Source organism: Larus michahellis, chromosome 3 (genome assembly GCF_964199755.1).
Source record: "Larus michahellis chromosome 3, bLarMic1.1, whole genome shotgun sequence".
Lineage (NCBI taxonomy): Eukaryota > Metazoa > Chordata > Aves > Charadriiformes > Laridae > Larus > Larus michahellis.
This window is the reverse complement of record NC_133898.1, coordinates 103,597,124-103,611,630: the sequence shown is the minus strand read 5'-3', so window position 1 is coordinate 103,611,630 and position 14,507 is coordinate 103,597,124. Positions and strand designations below refer to the sequence as shown.

General features: G+C 36.8%; 1 protein-coding gene across 1 annotated transcript in view; it reads right to left on the bottom strand.

Annotated features, from left to right (window-relative positions):
* Positions 1–14,507, bottom strand: part of KHDRBS2 (KH RNA binding domain containing, signal transduction associated 2) — a 614,534-nt gene that overhangs the window by 15,411 nt on the left and 584,616 nt on the right. Inside the window, exon 11 of the transcript XR_012586331.1 lies at positions 4,521–4,725. The gene's annotated coding sequence lies outside the window, so the exon portion shown is untranslated. The remainder of the gene's footprint in view (positions 1–4,520; positions 4,726–14,507) is intronic.

The following is a 14,507-nucleotide window of genomic DNA, read 5'->3' as shown; positions in this document are numbered from 1 at the left end:
TGCTTGACATTCATTGCTGCAAATATATTTTAATCGAACTGCTGTTACTCTGCCTCTCCTCCCAGCCTCCCAGGATTTTTTGTAGATCAACATCACGTTCAGAAACAGGCAAAAAATGTTCTGCGAAGTTTAAAGGCTGTCAAGGCTTCTTGGCAACTTCCCTTCAAGAGCGCAGCTGAGAAATGTCAAACTTACCACCTGACTGTCTGGTGTTTAAAGTTGACTGCTTTTGATTAGGAAGCAATGAACCTTTCATTCTGGAGTTCATTTTGTGGTTCCTAAGCACCTCTTCACTGAAAATTACGCAGTTGAACCGATTTGAATCTGATTAGTGTAATGCTACAGTTTTATTATTTGTAGTGAGTACAGGCATCTTTTATGGTGTTACTGCACATTTAGGAGAATTTCAGGATGGTTACAGACTTCCTTTTATTTTTCATGTATTATTGCTTGACATTTAAAAAACCCAACACAATAATAATACCTGCCTCTGTTGCAGTCACTCACTTGTGCATTGCCCCATATGTACTCACACTCTACTTCCTCTCTGCTCCAGTGGGAATAAGATGACAGCAATCCTGCCTACTTAAGGACAAAGTACCGTGTCCTCGGCAGGTAAGTTGAGCTAGAAAGAAAGTTACTGTGATTTAATGGAAAACTCCTGTATTAAATTCTATGCTACAGACTTTGTGATTGATACTTCATCAGCCAGCACTGTGGAAGAGCACAGCCACCAGAGGTGCATGCATTAAACACTGAATTGCTCTTTCAATGTCATCCGACTCCATGAGTTGCAATGCGAGCGCTCTGGGAAGCTTGATACGCTTTTATCTTCTGACAGCCTTTCAATTATATGTCCTTTCACATTATTACGTAACTTCCAATGATCTGCACTGTGGACCTCAGTAATAAAAATCCATTTCATGTCTGAAGAACACAGCTTCTTTGGCCGGTCAGTGTAGACATAGAAGGGGAGAAGTGCATTTGACCAGAAACTAATGCTGAGTGGAGGCAGCTGGTCAGGTCAATAAAAGCTAAAAATAATATTTGACTTTGATAGGAAAGAGAGTTCAGGGCACAGCCTAAAGGCTAGATTCAGCCCTCACTGAACATTTGTCTCTGTATCAGTGTTACAAGGAGTGCTTCATCACCCAAACCTACATGCTGCAGAGTGGTACCAGATATAGCTAGAGAGCTCACCAGTAAGATCTATGATTAACTAACAACTTAATGTACTTATTACTAGTATGGACCACAGTGTCTTATATTCAGGCTGAATATTCTCCAACATTTAATTCTACCTGCCTTTAGAAAAATGTGTATACTTACAGAATTTATCTTCTTTTTTGCTTACCTGTTTTCATAGATCATCACTATGTTGCATGAGTACAGCAACACATCTCAGTCACTAGGGATGCTTTTAGAAAAATAAAGTAGGCTCACTCCAGCTGCAATTCAAGCTACTAGTGAAATATCAGTGTAATATATGCATCTTCAGTACCTCTCTGGCTTTCATTAATACCAGCTGGCTGTCTCAAAATCTGCAATATATTAATTTCCACAGTATCTGTATAAAGGTGCAAGATAAGTAGTTACAAAAAAGTGGTTTGGGTGATGATATTTAGATCTTGTGTGCCAGTGATGGGTTCTGATCTTTGAGAACCTGAAGCTGAGGCTAGTGAACGATGCGGGCTTTCAGCACTTATGAGAACGAACGTATGTCTTCATTGCTCAGATACAAATGGAAGTTCCTAATCTATCTTTTGAAAATGTTGAGGGTTATCAACAGAAGTGCCTTCTCCTAAGCAAATCCTATTTCTTTAATAAACAAGCAATTCAACAACAAAGTTACCAGAGGAAAGAACTAGCAAAGTTTATAGCACAGGAAATCCACTTCGGGGAATCTCCACAGGTCAGTTTCCATGGGGTGAATGCTGCTCAAAGGGAGCTCAAAGTGAAGGCACGGAATGTCTGTTCTGTTACAGCAAAGCTCTTGTGCCCTGGGCTGTGCTTCTGTATGCCTACTTTTCAACCTCTTGCTCCACAGCAGAGCCTTGGGCACAGAACAGGCTTACCCCAAACTCCAAGGACAAGAATATGTGTCAAGCCTTGTGTTCCCGCGGCTCTACACAATTTAATTAATGATATGATATGATATACACAATCTGTAGCTTTTAGTGTAAGTATGTCCCACAACTGAAATTTAAAATTCTGTTCCTTAAAAGTTTAATTATTGAGGTTGGGATTAATTTCACCCAACTTTAATTATCTAAAAGACAGCTACATAATCTACGCTAGGCAGCTGGTCTCATTTTCTCAACAGAGGGCATTTCATCCCACTTGTTTTTGACACACATGAAGAAGGGCTACATTGCCCTTTGGACTTGAATTGATTATATATGCACATAGACACGCAGCTGAAAGCCAAGAAAGTCAAAAAATGCAAAGGAAGGCATGGAAGCAGATGACCCTTAGTATTTTACTATGAAGTTGTGGCTTGCTCAGGATGGGGAAAAGTCAGACTTCCTTTTCTTCCTCCACAGATTTCTGTTCACCACCTAGAAATACAAGTGGGGTCTTCCACCCTCTTGAAACACTTTTTCACTTATTAAAACCTGAAGTTATCAAGCCAAAAGGAATCACTAGTTTGAGTTTCCAAGAACGTTAAGTCATTTTCTTTGGGCAAAGAAGGAAAATGATCACCTACTTCCAAGTGTCACTTTTAAGCCATTTTAGGAAACGTAGTCCAACGGTTAGGAGATTGGGTTATAAGTAAAGGTATTTTGTTTGTGATGAATAGCATTCTGTGTGATACAGAGCGAACAACTTCCCCCTTCTCCTTCAATTTGCTATGTGCAAAGCACAAATAATAATAGAGGCATCAATATTCTTATTCCACATTGCTGTAATGTGAAAAACATTTCTAAAAGCCCTAGATTACTATTTACAAAGTGGTAACACACTTAACTATAATCTAAGTAAACCCCGAAGAAACCTGCATATCTTCACCCATTTCTTTATCTCACTCACAGCCTACTAGAACTGGAGTGTGAGTACTATGACCTAGTGTTTATTTCCAGCTCTAGCTAGGAGGAGGAATCTTGGAAAATACACTGATTTTTTTCTCAAGTCTAGAGGCGTGTTAGATTTGAATAGCTTTTGGCCATATTCTTTTAGCTCTTTCTCTGTAGAGAAAAATCTAAATCTAAAGCAAGGCATAGTTTTATCGCCATGATTTTTTTTTTTTTTTTTTTTTTCAGAGAGCAGATCCAAAAATGTCATGGGCAAAAAAGTGTCAGCACTTTCAGAACACGTGATGAAAAGGAATGGAGTCCTGTAAGAGGACTTCATGCTGTTCTGCAGTACAGGAGACTAAGCTTCAGGTCTGTTTTCTGATGTAGAGTCAGAAGGAGCAAGGGAAGGACTGGGGTTGCACCAGAGGTATGGGAAGTGATGGTGTGTCCAGGATTGAGGCAGGTATTTCTACTGCCACTGTATGTAATGTGCCAGAGCAGCCGTGGAGTAACCACACATTAGCAATTGATACAACTTTTGCTGGTTACCTGAAACCTTCTGGATGTTGCTAGCTACCGTCAACAAAGGCTGAAAATGTTTTACATGCTGTTTGCTGAAGAAACAAGTTCGTTTCTAATAACTACATGCAATAACTGTCTTTTTATATGACATATTGCTATAAATAAGCTTATTAAAGAAAAATACAACTTCCACATAAGTATTTAGCTTGGAAGTTTTAGGAAAAATTAGATTTATACTTTCCAATATGACTAGATGATGTCCTTTAGTATATACAACAGGACGTAGCCTTTATTTAGACGACCCCTTGCTACCCTTCTCTCCGCAAGACCTAACTCATTCTGGATATGAGACTGAATTAAACATTTGTATCTTTCTTAAACACTAACGACTTTTTTGTTTACTGTCCTCCATCCAAACGTCCACTGGTGTAGATTTATTTGCTTTCTTACAGGTTTTCACTGTCCATAGTTTGTAGCAACAATGCTACAGTAACTGAACCTTACAAACATTATTAAGTGTATGTTCACAACCGCTCATGAAGATTTTTCTAGGTGAACAATTGGATAACAGAGCAAAAAACTGCAGAATCTGCAAAATTTGCTTTCAACATGACCATCACAATGAGTTAGATCATCCCAAGGGGAGATGATTTCTCCAAATATCGGGCATTTTATAAGAATATTTCTATGCTCAACACACTGCACAAATACATTTTGATTATTTTTATGTTATTTCAGTGAGAAAGATGATTAAATATTATATTTCTTTACCACAGAAAGAGAGCATAAGAACATAGATACATTCTCAAACTATCCTGTCACAAAGTAACATGCGTCATGGGTATTTGTGTATGAGCTTGCTTCCAATGGCAAAAATAGGGTCATCTAGCTTAAAACAATCCCATTTTTTGCAGACTGAGGTAAACTGTAATTATCTCACACTTGACATAAACTAAAAACATATAGACAAATACCACATCTCACCTGATACATTGTAAGATCACTGTGAGTTTGAGTGCCGACATGTCCTAAAGAGGTAATGGCAGGTCCAGAACTCAGGGCTGTGGAGGGTCCCAACCTGAGTCTCCGTCCTTCAGATCCCCCTGATTTATTGCAAATAACGTTGAACCCTCTCAATTTCCCGAATGCCGTTCAAAAGGTACAGTACTTCCCTAAGGGCTCCAAAAATCTGAAAATCAAGATAAAGTTGGGCAGACATATTCAATGAAGAACACAAAATTAGTTGTCACACTAATATTTTAGCTCAAAATTTTAGCTTAAATAATTTTAGCTTATATAGATTCACACAGCATCTCTGTGACATGAGATTAGTCTGGATGACAGAAATCTCTTGGAAGACATAACCTTCCAAATTCTGCAAGCCATGAGACAAAGCAGTTACAAAAAAATAACAACGTAATTTGCTACACAGTTCTGACACATTCCCATTCCCTGCAAGACATAAAAGTAGAATGGAAGAGCATGTGATCATCTGCTTAGGGTCTCTAAAATAATAAATGTACACAACAGAGCAAAAATGAGGAAAGGAAACAATCTAGATACTGGCATTTCTAGTTTGTTTTTTTTTAACTTTTTGAACTTTTTTAGGTAAAGTTACTGTATGGAATTTCAGTGACATCATTTTAGCCTAGCTTTCTCACTTCTTATTTTTTATAATGCTACAAATTTAAGAAGGCCTGCCTTCAATACCTTTTTTCCACGGGCAATCATCTACTTGAGATGAAGGCTCATGGTCCATACATAGTAGTATGAATATGATTTTATCAGTGCAATAACAAAGGAGGTTTGTGGCAGTGAATTTTATGAACACCAACATTCTTTATGCAGATAATACAGCAGAGTAATTATATTCATCCTGAGCAAATTACTTCTGAGTGCTGGCATGGATGAGAATGGGAACTTGCGAGAACAGGTTGGGTTGAAGTTGTGTTTCGTTCCTTGATATTAACATAATCAGGTCTATGAGAGAGATTAATTAAAATCAGTTCTCACTGAAGTCAATGGATTGAGAGATAATTTGAAGGCTGAAGAGTGACGTATTTTTTAAACAGTATTAGTTAGTCTCTTCAAGCAGCCAATGCAGAGAAGGTACACCCAGATAGTGTTTTAGAGTACCTGGTTTAGGTACTCTGAATTATTTTCTGTAAGCAAAAACCACTCCACTGCATGTACCCTATGTGCCTATAGTGTCAAAAGCTAGGTATTTGAAGCTAGGTGATGAATATGCTCAATATTTCCCCAAATGCAACACTAGGGTAACTTCCCATAAAAGAAAAAAAAATCTGATCAGTAGGGTAGGGGAATATAGACATTTTTGTATAGCTTTTAGCAAGTTTACTGAGTTGGCAAAAGGCAACTTTTTGGATATCTCATGATATTCTCCAAAACAAACAGATTTTCATGAAAGCATCAAAAAGTCATTTCTGGGACCCTCAGGGGAATTCCCCCCAGAAAAAGCAAGTTCCTGTTACAAATTGCAGGAACCTTCAATTTGCAAACTGTGTAAACCCTTCCATAAACTTGGAGACAAAAGAAATGGTTAAATTAAGCCAAGTGCTCTGAAGTTAGAGAAATATAAATTATCAGCCAGTGAAACCCTAATTCAGTTCCTTTCACATATACATTTGATGTAGTCTTTACAATGGTTGAGTTAATTTTTTCTCTCTGCTTGATTTAATGCATAAGAAAGGGCACTGAAAGAACGTCTATTCAGTATTTCTTTTATCCTCATTATTCAATGTGTTGTTCCTTTATTAATTTGCTTAACTCTATGTAAATCGTTAATTTTTCTTGACAAAATGTGAATTTTGTCATTGGTTTTCTTTGTCACTTGTGGCTATAGTATGCGAATACCTCATCAGTGTGATTAATTTTTATTATTATATTTCTGAGTTAAAACTAACCGTAGATCACAGTTACATAACCTGGGAAATCCAAGGCTTGATTTTTTAAATACCTAACCTTAAATAACCCTTTGCATAGTCAAGCACAACTCCTGATGCTGCCACTTGCAATTCTGATGAAAATCAGATCCCAGGATTTTCTATAAGACCCCAAGATCACAAGAAATACAGCATTAGTGGGCTTTTACTTTGAGCAATTTGCCCACCCTCACACAAAACTCTGCTGCTTGAGATGCCGAAGGAGAATATAGTCCATTCCTTTTATAACCTCTTCTCTTGTAACCCAATTCATTGCACAGACCCCAGCACCTGGGAATGTCAGCCAGTAGTTCTACAAATAAGAGCCTACTTGGACGCACAACCCATATACATTATCACAGCTGTCTATTCGTATGTTAGGCAAGAGTTAAAAATATGGGCACTGGGAAGACAAGTCTGAGATAGGATCGTTCTGGTGTTGCTTATTTTGCTAATACAGATAGAGCTCCTACCTCTCCTATGCCCCTCCACCACGCACCCCAAGCACCCATTTTTCTGTATCTGATAGAAATAAGCTACTGGTCAGGAGAGATTCATGGTCTGAAAAAAGAAAGCTGTTCTTACACTCTCATGCATGAGAAAACAGCACTAGAGTGTACTGTGACACGTATTTTGCAATACTTTCATAGACATTTGCTGATAAAAGAGGAACTTTTCTTATTTTGTAAATGACCAACGTCTTGTATTTTCCTGAACTTCTTGGCATTTTGTCCGAAATCCTTGGATTGAGCAGACACCACCCATCATGGAAAATTTAATTTGAAGTAGACACAGTTGCATTTATAGAAAGTACTGGTGATCTTAATGCTAGATAGTATTACCAGCCCTGCCAATAGTACATTTACAAAATAACGAAACAAATGGAGACATGACAGATTGAAGTTGCGTAGCTCATGTTCTGTATTTTATCTGAGAGAGCTGAGAATGAAAATGAGTCATCCAAATAAGTCCAGATGAAGAACCTGATATAAAAATTATTTTATATTATAAAAACAAAACTGATTTCTAGATACTTAAATACATGAGGGTTATTTTTGGTTGACTATGGATCACAAAGCCAGGTATCTTATTTCCATTAATCTAGCTAAGTAGTCTCCAAAGCAGAAAAAAACCCCAACTCTGTGTCTAAAATCATCCCTAAAATGGTCTAAAATAGAACTGTTAATTCTAGAACTGTAAGCACTATAAAGTTTAACAATATATAGGTTTTTAGGTCCAATCTTATTGGGCTCAGCGCTACGGGGGAGGCATCGGGTATTATCAGGAGTCTCAAGCCCTTATCAGTGTTTAGAGACGTATTTCCTGTTCATCAAAGACATACAGCATGAGAAACTGACCATGGCAACAGGTGATGCAGATACAGAAAAATACAGCTATAATGCAAATGGAAAAAGATAATAACAGGCTTCTTCAATGTAAATTTTGCATATGTATGTACGCTCACTACATGCACAAATTCTGCCAGCTGCTTCAACCAGTTGCCTTGTAAAGCCCGGCAGGCCTCAGGTGATGATAATATATCTGCACCGTGGACAATCGAGTTCTATATGCAGCAATTTTTTTTTAAAGTTCTGTGGGTGCTATTCAAGCTTTATAAGAGCTTTGCAGTATTCCTGGTGTTACACTAACAGATAGCTGTCTTCCTTTCTTTTGAATGAGCACTGGATTCCCCGAAGCATGTATCCCACAGGCCTTCACAGTCTAGTGGGCAGCCCACTTTTGCCTTAAATCTGCAACTAGGTTCAGTAACACTGTCATTAAAGACTGTGTAAAGTATTGTGTCTCCTTCAGAAAGCTATTTGTTAGTTCTCACTCCATGAAAATTAAGTGATGACTACCATAAATGGATGAACTTGGTTGCCAAGTTGAGATTTGGAGTCAGTGACAGTCCCAAGCAAGTACTTTCAACTAATTATTCTTCTTGCACATAGGACAATTAGTTTTGGTGATATAAAAAGTAGAATCATGATGTTGGTACTGTAACTGAAGTACTCTTCCTGGGTCAAGGTTATTTCACACTATCTGCTAAGCAGGACATCAGCTAGAATGACACAATCCAGTCCTTAACAGATACGTGTTCTGTTTGACTTCAATTAAATTATAAAAATGACCGCAGATTAAACTCTGAATTTCATATTCCCTTTTCATTCCTTGATGTCAGCATGTATTTTTAGTGAATGAAATCTGAAATGTGCAGGACTGAATTCTCTGTCAAAAAGCTACTTTACTTAATGTCAATCCAACATAATAGAGCATTCCTGTCAGTTGTTTGTATCTTTACATCATGGATTCTAATACAGGCATTAAAAAGGTATGTAATCCTCAAAATACGATACAGAATAAAAAAAAGAACCTTATCAATTTTAAATTCTCTGAGAATACTAAGCTGAAGTCATATATTATCAGAGAATAGCAGCATTTCGTTTGAATGAGAGTGTTCTTGATTATCTTTTCAGCTAAAGTAGATATATGAACAATTATGTTCTTCTGTGAAGAAGAGGAACCAAAAGGAAAAAAAAATAAAAAGAAAGAATGGGCAAGCCCTTTCCACTGAATTTTGCCAATGGTTGTACAGGATTGTTATAAAGTTCAAGAAGAAATGCAATGAGTTATTAGCTGAGCAATGAATATGGAGTCATAAGTGAATATAGTAAACCATGATACAAAATAGCTGCACATTTTGGTTTGTTTACTGTGCAGAAGTAAAGGAAAAAAACCCACCTAGAATGCTAAGAAGTGATAAGAATATAATTAGAATAATAGAATTCTATGATTCTGTGATGCTATGATTCTATAAATGAGCAGCTCAGCAGTTTGCACCTCTGCCTTGTTAGTGGTAACACAGTGTGAAGGTCCTGTAACGCAAAGGCATATAACGAAGGTATTCACTGTTTTCCTGCGAGTAAGCCATTCACCATCAGCTACTGCATCCCGCGTGGCAAGAACAGTGGCAGACATGATATAAGCAGGTATTCTCACACTTCATAATAACACTGTATAACAGGAAACTATACTTCAGTTACATCCATAGGGTACACCAGCAACATGAAGAATCAAGAAACATTGTTTTCAGAATTAATCCTACTCTTATCAGGGCACTCAAGCACTTCCACTATCCTACTTGTACACCCAAATGTTGCTAAAAGATATCAGAAAGTTCTCATTGTTTCTAAACCGCATTTTGAAAAATTCTACGGGCATACACAGGATTTATAAAATCAACTACACAGCCTTTTCTTTCATTTTTTTTTTTACCCTTTGAATATGTGAATGATGACCTATACCATTACAGCATGGGTGCGTTCCTCCTTCAACAAACCTTCTTTCTGATTTACAGATTTGAAACATGAAAGCCTGAAATTGCTTTCTCAATAAATCTTCTATTCTCTGGTAAAGCATGCTAGATTTCAAAATTAATTCAATTATTTTAGGAAAGGAGGCATTTATGTCTTTCACTAAGTACTAAACACAGCCCTTTATTAGGATTTCTTTAAGGAAAACAAACCTTCAAAACAGTGACACGGTTTTAGTAGAAGTTTAGAAATCTGCATTTCTTATACTTAAGATGACAGATTGCGTCTGTTTGAGAATGAGACTTTGTTCCAGATGCGCGTGATTTAGAGATGTATTTCAACATTTTTAAAATGAGTTATAATATAAATTACTTAGTCAACCAGAGATAGTGAAAAAACAGAAAATCTTTCCTCTACTCATACTGGGAGCTACAGTTCACCTTAAGATTCCACTGTTTCAGAAAATAAATCCTGTATGCAGCATGTCTTCGCTGGAAGATATCAGCATATTCATGAGCAAAGCTCATAATTTGTCTAATAACTACGTAGATCAGCAAATCTTTCAGTGGGAATCATTTTCCTTAATGTCTCCAAATGAACGTTAGCATCTAACCTAGAGGACCAGAAACAAAACCAACTGAAGAAAAAGGAAAGGCTTAATGATTTCAAAGGTTTCCGTCAGTCAGGTCCCAATGAGCAATAATAATGACTAGAAAAACGTAATTAGCTAACAACAGAGTGGAAGATGGTGATCATCTTTGAAGCCATATTTGGTCTGAGGAAGTTACCTGTGTGCCTTTTCAGCCTCCATAGACTAATGCAGTCTAATCAGCAACATATGATACTTTTTTTGGTAACTCTTGGATTCTAATAACTGATGGAGGTCACACAGTGCATCGAAGTTTTTAACGGAGGACAAGGAACTTAAGAAGATGTTAGCCTTTTTTATCTGTTTAGCAAATATTTTTCCAATTTTCTTGTGATTTTACTTATTAATTAGGGTTCTTTTTGTACCTTGGTTAGTCTGTTGACATCAGAGGGTGACTTGAAACAGTAACAAATATGATCTTCATTCTTTTGACATATCTTTAATTACAGACAGCCTTCTCAATTTTTGTAAACTCAAATTACTGGGTTTTTTTTGTAAAAACTTTGTAATCTCTTAGTAAAATTAAATATTTTTTGATTCCTACCTTGATAAAATGCTTCTACAAATGAACTCTGCCCTCCTGAACCCTAAAAATACAAATGTTCTGATGTAGGGATAAGTGGGTTCTTTGTCACATAGGATACATTTATAACCTCTTCTATGATTTTGACCGTGTGACTATTTTTCCCAAACTACTTTATCTTCTTGTAATCTTGATCCATTTGCTGAAGTTCTACAGCATTATAAAGTAATTCAGAAATCCTCATGGAAAAAAAAATACTATTTTCTTTAATATCTCTGCTAGAAAGTTGTTAGCAAATAGATTCTGTAGGGAGATAATAATTTTGTTTAGATTTGGTATTTGTTTCACAATATTACAGGAAAACAATTTTTCTGTCTAAATATGTAGCTGCTTAAGAAATTCAGGTAGAGTTTCTCAGCTATCTTTTCATTTGAGATATTATTTTTCCATAAAAGAAAGAAAAGGTACCAGTAAGCTTTACAGAGCATGAGGTATCTCTAAGTAGGAGAACATTGATATCCAGTGACGTCCCTATTTACTTTTTATATGTTCTTGACTTAACTTGCTTTGGCAAGTTAATATAATACAATATGGAATATTTTCTAGGACTTTGCTTCCTTAAAGGACCATATTTCTCTTTCAGACATTAATAAAGACTTTTTCTAGCGTATTCTATGACTCTCCTTCATCACCATTTATAATTTTGCAACTGCATTATTTGACTCTCACAAAACTTTGGACTTCTAGAAAGACAGTGCACGAAACAACACTCCTACTGGTAAACATGAAGGAAATACACCACTAATATAGACCAAATTGGTTTTTATTTGAACAAAATAAATTGTTTACTTGTCCTTGATTTTAATCTTCAGATAATAAACCTGGATGATATTTCACGAGGACTACCATAAATCCATATTCTCATGATAAAATGTTAAGCCTTTTAATTTACACACTCATATATGTTCATTATCGTGATTCTAATGGTAATTTGGTTGCTTTACTAAATTACAGATACTCAGCTCAGTCCCTTAGTCCTGGGTGCAGCCTGGCAGCTCCCTCGCAATTGGGAGGCACAGACTCTTCCAGACTGCCGTGTTTAGTGACCAGCTCTTCACGTCCCTTCCTTCAGAGCTACCGTAGACACCGCGATCTGTCTTGCATGCGCTTGCTCACTTCCACTAACATTGATGTTACTCAGTTTAGAAGTCAGCACATGTTCAGGTGTAATGGAGTAATTATTGCTGGGTTATAGACCAAATGGGGCATGTGCAGTAAGGAATATCTCCTCGCTTCATGGCTATAGCTCTGTTATTCTGAATGGAGGTTGAGGACCTCACTGAGCTAGAAAAACATTGTCAGTGTCCTTCGAGGTGAGGTCAGGTATGCTGTACTTCCTAAGGTTCTTCATTTATTCATACGAAGATTTAAGATCTTCGTGTTTAATGAGCGTAAGATAAGCTGTATAGGAAAGAAAGAGTTACATGGTGCTACTTCATTTTCTGACTAAAGTTGCTTCTCTAGGGATATCTAATTTCTTCAGTTAGGATGGCTCTTGAATACATGCAACAACTCTGCTAGACAAAACAGTCCAGTAGTGCAATTTTTCCTCATCTGTTACTTTTCCAGGACTTTGTCCCTGGGTGATGCAGCTCTGTGGGTTTTGCTCCAGCAGGTGACAATGCTCTCAGCCCCTTGGCGCTTTCTTCCTGCTCTGTTTGTAGCTGGACTTGAAAATCGCTCCCTCCTCTCAGACTACATTTCCAGCAAGTGGAGCTGTGTCAGTATGACACGCAAAGCTACAGATTCTATCCGTGTGCATTCCACTCCACTGTCCGATCACCACTTCAACAACGCGGACTCTCGAATGTTGCATAACTCACCTCCAGAAACCATCAGTTTCGAAACTGTCTCATTGATACTATTCATAACAAATAATTTTGGAATGTGCATTTATAATGCAATAGCTTACCTATTTAGGGCAATAAGGGTTTTCACCCAGGAGTGCACATACTATCTACTATCTCAAGAAAGCAAAGAGTTTTTCAAACATAGACAACTCCATTTTAAACAGAAAACGATGCAAAGAACATTTAGCTTGATGCTGCAGAGGTAGAATTATGAATATTTTAGTGTAATTATGTAAAATAATATATTTGTCGATTGTAAATACTGAAAATTATAATGCATTACTTTCTTTTGGATATCAAACTGAACAAAAAAACAATCTTAGAAATCTTTTAATGGAAATTTTACTTTTTCAGCTCTTCTCTTTTCCAGCATTTTTTCCTCATTCTTTTAATATTTGATGCTAGTTTTTCTTCCTCTTACAAACAACACTACTTGGTATGTGAATTTATCCAAAGAAAATGCTTGGTTGGTGACTAGTGTCTCGGAGTAATCTGTAGAACAAGTGAAGTTCTAGGTTTTCTGATGATGCATGTAAGTTTTCAGGACCTCAGAATTATGGCTGACCTGACTGGTGGATGTGTGGAATACACCACAGCTTTTCATGGAAGAGGTGAAGATGATTGTCAATTAGAATAACCAGACTCACTTGTTACTCCTTCACAAATTCAGAAGGTGGATTACTTTAGTAAGACATAGCTGATTAGCTGTAAGACTTCTTCAGAAACTGATGAGAAATATACCTTGTAGTTAGCACAGAACAGCACGTCAGTCATGGGTAATTTTTCGTACTAATTTCCTGAAAATCACTAGAACAAATGTTCGCATAAACAGTTGCTTGCACTGACTTATTAACCTACTTTTTCTAAGTAATTCTTATATAAGAATATTTCACAATGTATGATTTTACTGACATATTCTGCATTTTCTTTAACCTACACAAATAATGGATGTGAACTTTGAGACAATAATATTAAAGGCCTCTGCTCTGCTATAAAGCTGTATTTATTGGAGTTCATCCTCAAGGAGTTCACACTATTTACCCTCACATAAAAATCTGATGCACAAGTGAGAAATTAATTTTATGTACTTTGCCACGATCTCACTTACATCAGGTTTGCTCTGCTCACAGTTTTGTGTAATTAATAATTTCAGTAAGGCATATGAGCATTTCCTGGAATACTTTTATAGTAAAATCTATAATGTGTAATAATCTATAATCACAGTTATACCAGTACAAAACTATTTATAGCAGTGCAGTATGTTTTTCTTGTCTGCATAGATATAAAATATACTGACTGAAGCACATTTGTATAACTATATGCAAGGTGGGTGGATGGAAGCTTTTTACTATGGTGGTATACTCACGACGATGTGACTGTAATATGCAGACAAACCTTAATGCCGTGTTATATCATTTTGGCTTGTAGAGTGGTTCTAGCACATAAATCAAACCCATTTTTAAAGATCCTGAGGCAACCCTTTGGAGAGGAAAATTAATCCCTTTATATCTTGTTACACAACACAACTTGTGGCTTGTAAGTAACTACTGAATACACCGATAGCTGGAAAACGTTAAATCAGCCAGACCACAATCATGGGAAAAGATGCCAGAGTAATAAACGTGTCTAGGAT